Genomic DNA, 12,261 nt, shown 5'->3' on the forward strand with positions numbered 1-12,261 from the left:
AAGTGCCTCAAATGTGAACATGCTATTGTGCAGGCAGCTGACAGTGTGAACACACAACAGCGGTTTCCCTTCAGTGCTCTCTGAGTGGCGCTGTAACTCCCGGTGCTGTAATTAAGATTGAGAAGACTTTTCTGATTGAAGGATGAGTTTTCTAAGTGCTCTGAAATCTGCATGCTTAGTTGTATTGTCTTGAAATTTGCTGTTTAATAGGATTACTGATATAAATTTGGGCTCATTTGAGCAAGAGGTTCCTGAGATAAAACCTCCCAGAGAAAACGGCTTTTCTTAAAGTTCACAGTTTCTACAAACTTTTTTGTGCACACCTGGCTTCTGAAGATGTAATGTCTTAATGGAATGGAAAGTGGCAGGTGACCTGGAATTGGTGGGGAAGGGAGGGTGTTATATGCTGCAGGAGATAGTTGCTGGGGGTGGGAGTAGAGCAAAGAAAAGAGATACGCACACACCAGTCTTCTCTCACATTCTTAAAGTTACAGTTACCACCATGTAATAAAACTGGCAAGTGTTTTGGGACATAGACCATGTCTTAAGATTTCTCGCACTGGCTGCATTAGCAACTACACACTAAACATTTCAAACCACAGCCATTATCTCCATTCCATTATAACAAAGCATCGGGTGTGAGGGAAGTATGCAATTTGTTTGTAGATGCCCATAGTTCTATAGCTAGCCCATAACTGTGTTTGCAGAGCCTCTTCTCCCCACAGGCCTAAGAAAGCCAATACCTCTTGTGTACTCCTATGCAGAAGCATGTCTAGTATGTGGAGCTGACACGGTCAGTTGCACACAACAAGGGAACGCTGCTAGATGAGCTGCCAAGATGTACGATCAGGAAAAGGAATTGCAAAAACACATGGAGGGCTTTAAGCAGGGGTTGGCTTTCAGCTCTGTGACCCTGGGCAGTGGAGTTTACAGTTGTGACCAGAGCGGTCACTGTCACGGAGTGGGAGAGATGCTGTGGAGAACTGTCAGGATCAACATAGGTCATGTTGCGCCTATAGTTGTATTGTGTCAATCTCAGCAGGTTGACCATAGTTCCACACTGTCTGGAGAGGTGATTTTACTGAGTTGCCATAATGGGGTGGTTACATCAACCAGAGACAAATATGAGTGAAGATATATGCACAAAAAGTCAGCTTGAATTAACCAGGCTTTCCACTTCTTGAAATAAATCTGTTTAGTGAGATTTAGCACTAGGGTTGAGGCAGAAACTTTTGTCATCTACACAGACACAGTATCATTTTTTAAATTATTTAACAATAGCACCATATTGGACGTGAGATTTTTTTGCTACCCATGGTGATCTGTGAGCCCAAAGTTAATAAAAGGGGGAAGTCTATAGCTGCCTCCTCAAAGACTGAGATCAAGAGATCAATATAAAAGCCTACCAAATTGTCACAGATTGGCCTGTCAGGACAGCAATTCCTCTTTAGAGCCCTTTGGAAGTGGACCAATTGCATTAAAATAGGTGACCTATCAAAACATGTTTACTACCCTGACATGAGAGGTGTACCTCAAAACTGAATTGAGGGGAGCAATGACTGGTCCATGATTAGACATCAAAACTTAGTGAAGCCCTCTCCAGGGCAGCTGCCAGATGTATTTTGGATTAGACGCCAAACATACAGTGAAGACCTAGCCAGAATGGGAGATAGATGTATTGCAAAAATGTATAGGAAAGTATTCTTAGTGCCAGCTGAAGATGTGTGTTCTGGAGATCCCCAAATGCCTGGTGAAGGGAGCAAATGTATCATGGTTAAGACTACAAGTCTGAACAAAGAACTCTCCCAAATTAGAGCTAGATTTATTAGGTATTTTACCCCCAAAATATGGTGAGAATAATTCTTATGCCACTATTTGGCACACTGGGGATTAGATCCCAAAACCCACGATTCAATGTAAGTGAAAAGTGTAGTGTGACCATTCCCGTAAATGAATAGTGAAACCATAACTATGTTGGATAATATACATATTTGGGGATGAATATATATGGTGACGCTCTGCTTGGGATGGGAGAGAGTGCTACTTGGGATCTGACCATGAACATGGCTTTGGCTAGACTAAGTGATGAACATACCGGCGATTAGACCCTAAGCTACACATGGAGCTCTTCAGAGTGGGTGCCGTACTAGGGACTGGGTTTAAAGCTCTCGTGATAAAACACCTGCGCGCGCTCCCTATGCCAGGTGCCGTTTGGGGACGAGACCCCGCGCCCAGCGAAGTTCCCCGACGCTGCCCCGGCCGGGTGTCGCCCTTTAGTAACCTCCACGCTTGCATGAAGCGGGGGGAGTCCTCCCCTTTCAGCGCAGTCAACGGGAGCCCCACCCAGGCTAGCCCCGGCAGACACCCGCCACAGCCCAGGAAACCCCGTAGGGACGGGGCCGCCCTGTGGTCAGTGCCAGTCGCTGCCAGCCAGGGACCTCTTCTCACTCACCGCCCTCCTCCGCTAAGGCAGAGGGCGCGGCTACGTGCAGAGCCCCAACGTCCCATGCGCGCTCACTCTGCAGCCGGACCCAGACGGCCATTTTGCATCACTTTGCCTGTACGCCGGCACGTTACGCGCCGTACGTGGTGCCGTTCCGTGCCGCGCCGCTGCGTGCCCCGGCCCCGCCCCCGCCCGTGGCGCCTGCGCGGTGTGCGCTGTGGCGGCCGAGCCGGGGGAGCCGATCAGCGTCGCGGCGGCGGCGGCAGCTGGAGACAAAGCGCCCGACTAATGAATGGGACGGTCCTGCCCGACCCTTCCCTTTAACTCCTTCAGGCCCGGCCGGGCGGCGGTCACTGGCGGCCTCCCGCTTGCGCGGCGGCTGACCGGCGAGGTGAGTGGTCGCGCTGTGGCGCAGGGCGGGGGCTGGAGCGGGGCGATCCGGTTCTCCCGCTCCCCGGGCTCCTACTGCCCCACCACTGGCTGCCTCTGCCTCTGCCTCAGCGGCGCCAGTTCCCGGGTGCCCGAGCCGCTGGCTCCCGGGGCTCCCCGCCGCCGGGTTCCGGCCGGGAGCGCCCACAGGGCAGCGCCGCCAGGCCGGGGAAGGGGCGTGCGGTGGCGAGGCACAGGAAGCGGGGGACTAGGCCCCTGGTGCTCGCTCGCTCGCTCCATTGTCTCGGAGGCCCTGAGAGGGGGCTCCGCTGGGGTGGGGGGTGCCCGGTACCGCTCCCCTGGGCGGGGCTCTCCCCAGCCCCGGTGTGGGGGGCGCGGGTCTGATCTGCCCGGGGAGCTGCTGCGCTCCCTCCGCGGTATCCGCCAGGCTGGGTGGAGGGCTCCCGGCGAGCCCTCCCTGGAGGCCCGGGGCCCGCTTCGCATGCATGGCAGCGCGCGACTTGCATTGTCTCCGTCCGTCGCTGTCCGCCCCGCACAGCGCCAGGCCAGCCCGAACCCCCCCCCCACCCTCCCGGGACTGCGCCCAGAGGCCGCGGGAGGAACCGGGCCCTTCGCTTGGGGGCGGGAGGAAGAAGTGACCATGTGGCCGGTGTGAACCCGATCTAAGATGGCTAAGAGTGAATAAGAATAGCCCAGGGCCCCGCTAGGCAGGCACTGCGCTTTGCAGAGCTGAGATTGCTGTGTCCAGCTTCGTAACGCATGCTGGGGTGTGGGCTTAAGGAGTAATGGGGAACTCCCTGCCCAGCGCACTGAATCTAGGTGTAAATGTGTATAACATGCAGTCTGAGATGGAAAGTGTGTGCTCAACAAGACACACCCCCCGCCCCCATTTGTGTGCACACAAGCTGAGATGGAAAGTGCGTTCTGGACTCTCATACACGAACATACAATTTACAAACGAGACTCTAGACAAATAATTGGTTTGAGATGCACACTGGATTTTAGAGGAAAGAACATCCATTGCTAACATCAGCAATAATCTGAACACCATCTCCACTCCTCCCTCCTTTGAGGGTCCCCAGTCCTGCAGTTGGTATTCAGACAAAACTGCCCTTGGTTTTAAGAGAGACGTGTCTGTAAAGTCTGCAGAATTTGGCTGTCATCTATTCCAATTCAGTTTTTAATATTAACTTTACATTTTTTAACAAAATCTTGAAAATATTTCAATATTTACATGTTTTGGATCTTTATGACTTTTTTAAAAATGCATCCGACGAAGTGGGTATTCACCCACGAAAGCTCATGCTCCAATACGTCTGTTAGTCTATAAGGTGCCACAGGACTCTTTGCTGCTTTTACAGTTCCAGACTAACACGGCTACCCCTCTGATACTTTTTAAAATAGCACATTGTAATAGACTAGCAAACTTCCTTGTTGCTCACCAGTTCTATTATAATAGATGTTCGCTATTTTGAAAAACATAGTGTGCATGTGCAATAGATGACCAAAATTGTGAAAATATTAAAGGTATGCAAGTTAAATTATGAAAGGGTCCTGTTGGCATTAATGATAACCTGTAAATTTTTTCTTAAAAGTTAGGAGTGTGCATTTCTTGCTAGATTATGATGCATAAAAAGGCCTGATTTTCTCCCCTCCTCCTATCTTATTTATCTATTAGAAATAGCAGGAATGTCAAATCTGGTCTTTCCTGGTTTTGCTACAGGACTTCTTGGGGACCTCAAAGGTCTTTACCTTTACCTATCATGCCTTAACTGAAGGGATATGTTTACCAAATCTTTAATGAAGATATCATTTCAACCCCTATTGAAACAAACTTTTTAGGCTTTACATATGCATTGTTTAAAAAATGGAAAAGGGAACACAGTCCCTTACTTTTTCTTTAACAGTGACCTATACTTTGCAGGATGTGTGCAAGGGAGAGTCTGCACCTGAAGAAGTGATCTTTTTTACCCATGAAAGCTTATGCCTAAATAAATCTGTTAGTCTGGGGGTGGGGGAGGGATGTTATGATGGAAATGTAGAATTTTAAAGGTGGATGCAGAGAAAAAAATAATTTTATTTGTTGCTTCTTTATGGTGGATAAAAAAATCCTGAAAAATCCCCCCCCCCCCCCCATTTGATTTTAAGTTAGAGATAGGAGTCCTGTCTGGGTTGGAAGACTATTCATGACTATCCTGGAGGGAGCAAGTCTAATTGACGTAGTATCAGAGTCAGAACCATCTGCATTAGGGTTTCCAATATTGCTAACGCCCCTGTAGCCAAATAGATGTTAAGAACAGTGGGAGTTTTTTCTGTGTAAATTGCGTAATGTAAGCAAAACCTAAATTGAGTGGACAATATATGAAATTTTGGCCTCACAAAGGACTGTAAGCTGAACAGTTCAGAGGGGAAAGTTTTTAATCACATTGTTTAAAATTCACTGTTTTTAATAAAACCTGTTTAACTTCAATGCTGACACTTTGGATGAAGGAAGACTTTGTTAGACTCAACATCTTCAATTAGTGTGAGAGCTAAATATATAAAAATGCTTTTACTGAGACGACTGTCTACTTTGCAGAACCCACTTGTTTTACTGTTACCTTGTTCTCCACCCTCTCCAGACCTGTTTGGTTTTTTTTCCTTCCCCACCCACCTGTTCAATCTTGTCATAAATTGAGATTGCAAGCTCTGTGGGGTAGGAAGTATATTCTTGTTACTTGTCTGTACGGTGGCTAGCATAATGGGGCCCTGGACCGTGATTAGGCTCTGTAGGCAATACTCCAGTACAAATAGTAATGTATATCTGAGGCATACAGTCCTCCAGGGAAAAAAAAAAGAAAAGACCAGAGTTCACACTGCTGGTATTTATAAAATTAAAACAAAAAATAAAATGTCAGGGTCGCCTATAGCGAATGAGAGAATCTGAGAAGCCCACGTTATTTTAAAAAAAAAAAAATCCAAATTGTTTCTAAGGGTGGATTGATGTTGTAATGCATGGGATCCTCCAACCAGATTTTCCTAACTAGATACTACAGAAAAACCCATAAAAATGCTTAGATTGTTGGGAAATAGCCGATCCTCTTGCCGCAGTCCCCCAGAAGGCATGTGTTAATCTCTCTCATTTTTCCATGACCTAACTGAAGACTACCTTTGGGAATCTGTTTCTGGGTAAAGGGAGGGGTTGGGACTGAGGGACATGAGTTCTCTGTAAAATGTTCTGTCTTCTCTCCCTGAACACCATACTGCTTTATGCCCCTCATCACAGTCAACACAAAAATGCCAGGGTAAGCCCGCAAAGGTCGGGGGGAAAACTCATCATTTCCATCCCCAGACCAAATAATTTCCATGTAGGGGAAAATCTGATTTTGAGGTTTTCTTTCATATTTAGAAATTCTCAACTGTAGAGTACATTGAAGGGAAATAAAGTAGACTTTCTTTACTTAAACAATTACATTCACATCATAATTGAGGCAACCAAAGAACTGTAAATATTAGATCTTTTTAGATAGAAGGGTATTATTATAATAATAAAGTCTGATCTGCATATCACAAACCATAGACCTTCACCCAATAGATCAGATACCTTGGTGATGGGTAAGAGATAACTTTGTAGTATCAATATTTCTTTAAGTAGAGATATTTCAAGAATATTGTTAGTACTGACGTAGACTAGTGAAAACTGCTTTATATGTTTAAACTCATCTGTCTTAACTGTTCACCTTTGTAAGTTTGGAAATAAATTTTCCCTAACAAATGTGTCCTTTTCTGTTTGGCAAAATTGCCCCGCTTTCTGTGCCACTGTGGCTCTTTGTTCCTGCATTTGCACCAGCATCATTAGTGTCAGTAGAAATGTGCACAGTTGTGAGAATGTGTTAATTTCAGCTGCTGAACTAACAGGTGGAATGTATGCTGATTTTGATGACTCAAAAAGCTATTTATGTGGGTTTTAAAGTTGGAGGTTTTAAAATAAATTAGAACATAAAGGTGCCACCAGGTTACAACTAATTAAAAGTTAGATAAACTTTTGACTTAAGCTATGTGATAGTATCTTTGTAATGCACTACTTCAATATTGGACAATTTATTATGTTATGGCCATGCCACGTTAAAGTGACATAAGCAGAATAGGGAAACATAATCTTGGCATTCTTCTTTTTATTTATACCATATTTAATTTAAAAATATCATAATTTGTCTTGAACTCTTGAAAACTTAGAACCATGGAGTTTTTAAAATATGTTGATCTTTCTGAGATTCATAATGTATTAGTTTCCAGTGGAAGTTGGCACAATAAACGTTTTTATTAAGCTAGGAAACAATCCATTCTGTAAAATTGTATGATAACATTTTCTTTTTTTTTAAAGTAACAATTTAAGTAGTGATGCAGGGCTGAATGAGGATTGATTATTCTGTTCAAACTTAGTTATTAATTCATTTTTATAGCTGACTAGAAGCTCATTCCATTTTGTCAAAAGAAACTATAGCTTTTCCAGACAGTGAAATGTCTGCTTGTACTAGAGCTGTGCAAAATTCATTTGTGTGTAATTTCAGCCCTCCTAATATTTCATTTTATTTGCTGGGTTGAATAAAGGTCTACCTTTGCGTTGAAAGCACAGATTTTGACTTATTAATACAAAAGCCATCTTTGCATAAATTATGTCTTTTTATAAGCAACAGATCAAGTCTGTGCTTGATTATTGGCCTCTTCACTGGAAAATGGACGTGGTTTTACATTTTAAGGTTTGTGTCTTAGTGATAATTCTCAAGTGTTCTCTTTTGAATTTGTAATACAATGCAGAAAACGTTCAAATTCAAATAGTTTTGTTTTTCCTTGTGAATATTTTGGATACTAGTAACTGCTCTGTAGATGGTGAGATACTATGGGATAGAGCAGTGATGGGCAAACTATGGCCCACGGGCCACATCTGGCCAGTGGAACCATCCTGCCTGGCCCTTGAGCTCCTAGGCGGGGAGGCTAGCCGCTGCCACGCCACCACGTGGGCAGCGGTGTTGCACGCTCCTGCTGAGCAGTGTGTCTGGCTCCAGCAGGGTGGCGTGGCTGCCAGGCATGCTGCTCTGGGGGGTGGTCAGGGGATGGGGGGGGTTGAATAAGCTTGGTAGTCCTGGGGGACCCTGTCAGGGGGGCAGGGGTGTGGATAGGGGGCAGGGAATGGGGGGTTGGATAGGTGTGGGGTCCCAGGGGGCCTGTCAAAGGGCAGGGGTGTGGATGGGAGCAGGGGGGGTTGGATAGAGGGTGGGGTCCTGGGGGTGGTTAGGGGTGGGGGTCCCGGGAGGGGGTGGTTAGGGAACAAGGTGTGGGGTGGGGGGTTGGATGGGGTGGGGGTTCTGAGGGAGGCAGGAAGTGGGAGAGGGTGGATAGGGGGTGGGGGCCAGGCTGTTTGGGGAGGCACAGCCTTCCCTATGCTGCCCTCCATACAGTTTTGCAACCCCAATGTGGCCCTTGGGCCAAAAAGTTTGCCCTCCTCTGGGATAGAGAATGGGAATGTGCCCATAGGGTGCTTAACTCTCTCAACTTTCAATTTCAGTATTTCATGCTGATTCCCTTGCCCCTCCTCTGCTCACTTTCTCAATATGTTGGTGTTGGAGTTTATAATAAATTATTTTAAAGATATAACTCACTATTTTTGCAGAGTAGTACTGATTATTGTAATTCTACTGGGCTGAATTATCCCACCTGTCCCCCATCTCTTCCCCTCTGCACTCGCACACACTGTTCTGACTGCTCCTTACACCATGTGGATTCTTGGAGAACCATGAAGTGGAGGAAGGGAGGGAAAGTGCCAAACTGTCTACCATCCAGGGCAGAATCCAAGGATTTCTGCCTGGAAATATGAATGAAGAGAGAATACAGTTTGGAGTTCCTGAGCAGCCTTAAGGGATATATCAGTGGTATGATGCCTTCTGCTTGAGTTGTAGTTTCAGATGTAGGGGAGGCTGTGAGCAGTAGATGACCCTACAGGATAGTTCCTGTCACTGGCTGAAGATATGTGGGGCTAGAGGGGCACAGCCTTTAAAATCTGCAGGCCTCCAGCCCAGCTCCTCTCACCAGAAGAGTCAGTTCTTTTAAAAAAAAAAAAAAATATATATATATATAGAGTCTGGAGGAGGAAAACGCTGAAGTTCACTTTATATATATATATATATATATATATATATATATATATATATATATAAATAAATATAAAAATAAAGTGAACTTCAGCGTTTTCCTCCTCCAGACTCACTAGCTCCTGTGTATTTTCTGTTCTGAGGGACTGATTTCAGGCCCACTGTAATTATTCTTTGATTCCTACTTGTTAATTAAAAATACCTGTTTTTGGTGGAACAAATACAGTGTATAGAACATGTTATATATGAGTTATTCAGTGTATAGTGATCATGTGCTGTAGGTCATGTTGATTAATACAAGATTCTGTTGGGCTAGAAGCACTGAAGCAGCATAATCAATTTATGGAGGGAAGGAATAACTTGCTGTCAGGTAGATCTTCTGTCTGTAATGTAATATATTGATAGGCTCTTTTGAGTGAACTGTTTCCAATGTGATGCAAGTCCTGTGTGTGGGGAGAAGTGGGTGGCATGCCTTGACCTCATTTTGAGGGAGAAATCAGTATTGCCAACCCCAAGCACCCAATAATAGTGTCAGGTTCCAAAAATCATGAGTTTGGGTTAAAACCATGAATGTTCTAAAAATTATAGTGTTGGGCATATTATTTGTCTTTACAAGGTTCATAGAGTTCAAATTGTCCAGCTTTTGTCCCCAACTGAGGCTGGAAATTTATCAGTTGAAAGCTGAGAATCTCATGTGGTTATGACCCCAGGACCTGGGACTTAAAGCAAAAAAAAAAATAAACTCAAAATACAGCAAGACTTGGGACAATATTGTGATAGTTGACAACACTGAAAATTTCTTATGTTTAAAATAAAAAATGCTTTTTTTCCCCTCTCAGGTAGACTCCTCAGCATCAATTTTGGATAGCATGTATTGAACCTGAAATGAAGCCAATGGAACACAGTGGAGCAGATATGTAAGTCTCTGTCAATAAACTGTTGGACAACTCTCTTTTTTTCCAGTTTGTACCTCTTCTTTCTTCATTTAGAGCAAGGCCAGCTGTTACAGAGGGACTTGAATCCGTTATCATGGAAGTGACTTAATTTGTGCAGCAATTAATAATTTAGTGTGTGTGTGGGGGGGGGGAATTGCATAAGTGCTTATAGAATTGAGAAGCGTCTCATTTGTGATCCTAAATCCCTTAGGAGCTTTTGAAATCAACACCCTTGCTTGCCAAAATATCTAATGGTTTTTAGATCTTGATCCTGTGAAAGGACAAGTGCTAGATCTAAGGTTTCCCTCTGCATATTCACTCTGATCAGCAAACACAGGTCATCAGAAGAGCAGAATACACTTTATTGCCCGTTTAAAAAAAAAAAATAGAGCACAAATACAGCGGGGAAGAGCTGTTCATATTATATTAATGTAGCTTGACAATAAACACTATTTATTCTTGTGTAGGGTTTTAGAACGTGTTATTTTTTTCTTTCATAAATCCAATTTAACTTAATTTTTAAAATGGATGCATTCATTGGATCATATGGACAGTGACAACAGATGGATGAAATATTTAAGGTAGGTAAAATGTTGAGTCTGGAAACATTGATAGGCTTACTTAAACACTATAATAGCTTCACATATTTTCTCAAGACTTACCAAAAGTTCGAAGAGACAGTAAGATGACAGTTCTTTTAGGTCATATGTCTGTGGTAAGCCTGAGAGGTCCTGTTGAGTACTAGTTCTGCCTTGGGATCTTCTCCTTATGTAGAGCTTAGGCTATTCTACACTACAGCCGGGATCGACGCTCTGAGATCGATCCAGCGGTGGTCGATTTAGCGGATCTAGTGAAGACCCACCAAATCGACAGCAGATCGCTCTCCAATTGACCCCTGTACTCTACCCCTGATGAGAAGAGTAAGGTAAGTCAATGGGATAGTTTCTCCCGTTGACTCCCTGTGGTGTAGACTCCGCGGTAACTCAACCGAAGATACGTTGACTCCAGCTACATTATTCACATAGCTGGAGTTGCGTAACATAGGTCGACTTATTGTGGTAGTGTAGACGTAGCCTCAGTTACGGAGAAATAAACTACCATGGCTGTCTAAGACAGAATTATAGGAATAGGGATGAAAAGAGCAGTTTCTCTCTGTAGTGGCCTTCCTGTTCAACTCTAGCATCCTCTAAAGGGACTTTATGAAAATAGACAATATTGCTTTCTCCAGTATATGGTAATACGTAATTTTAAATATTATTAAAATATATATTTGTTGCAGGTATTTAAAACTGAAATGTAATGTGCACATCAGAGTGAATTTTAGTACCTACTTCACATCATTTCATTATATAATGTCAAATACTGCAGCTTTTTATAGATGTTCCTAAAGCAATTTTCTAATGCAGCTCTCAAGGTTAAAAGCATTAATTGAAAATATGAAAATATCCACTTTAGCTCTATTGTAAGTGGGCATCATGTCTCAGCTGTAATTCAAGAAGAAATTAATCCTAGGTAAAATAACTATTGACTGCAAACTAAGGTTGCTGCAGTAGATAATGTAATCTTATAAGCAATTAACACTAGACATTAAGTAGTATGGAAATGTATATGAATATTTCATTCCCCTTACAAATTCATACATTTCACTCCCCATTCTTTGTCATGCTCATTCATTGTATCTTAACTTTAGATTGTAAGCTGTCTGGGATAGGGCTTATGTGTAACTTTGAGCATGCTTTGGGGCACTATAAAAGAGAATATATGCCTATATTAGAGCTGAATGTGTCCTGTTAGTTAGAAGGGTTTTTATGGGAGTGTGTAAGGTGAAATTTAACATGTTGGGGAGTATGAAATATAAAGAAAATAGAATCCCTGTGTAAATGTTTAACCAATCAGTTTCTTACTACTTCATGTTTGGCTATAATTGTTTTCATATAGGGGTTAAATTTATTGTATCAAATTGCAGTAAAAGTCATTTGTCTAGGTATTAAGAAATATTGTATAGTATATTAAGAGTAAATATGAAGTTGCTAAATTTTCATACATATTACATGTATTGCACCAAAGTAGACCTCAGCACAAAGCATATTGTGCACAGGTCATTGTGTGCTGGTGCATGGGATTGCATAGAGTGACTCTGCTCCCAGTGTGCACAAGAGCAGCATGAGAGTAATTTAGGATGTGTCTACACTGCAGTGTAAGCCCAGGGTTTGAATTTAGGCTCCGGCCCTAACCTTCCTTACATCTACACATACATTATGCTATCCCAGGGCCCAGATTTAAGGTCCCAGGACCCCACAGGGTTTAGGAGTTCTAACCTGAGTCAAGCTGGGACTCAGGGTTCAATATTGCTTTGCAGTGTAGA

General features: G+C 43.5%; 2 protein-coding genes across 3 annotated transcripts in view; one reads left to right on the forward strand and one right to left on the reverse strand.

Annotated features, from left to right (window-relative positions):
• BRD1 (bromodomain containing 1) overlaps positions 1-12,261 on the reverse strand; it is a 156,949-nt gene that overhangs the window by 137,125 nt on the left and 7,563 nt on the right. The gene's annotated exons all lie outside the window — the stretch shown is intronic.
• Positions 2,679-12,261, forward strand: part of ZBED4 (zinc finger BED-type containing 4) — a 29,349-nt gene continuing 19,766 nt past the window's right edge. Inside the window, exons 1-2 of the mRNA XM_045030596.1 lie at positions 2,679-2,834; positions 9,801-9,878. The gene's annotated coding sequence lies outside the window, so the exon portion shown is untranslated. The remainder of the gene's footprint in view (positions 2,835-9,800; positions 9,879-12,261) is intronic.

Source organism: Mauremys mutica, chromosome 1 (genome assembly GCF_020497125.1).
Source record: "Mauremys mutica isolate MM-2020 ecotype Southern chromosome 1, ASM2049712v1, whole genome shotgun sequence".
Classification (NCBI taxonomy): domain Eukaryota; kingdom Metazoa; phylum Chordata; order Testudines; family Geoemydidae; genus Mauremys; species Mauremys mutica.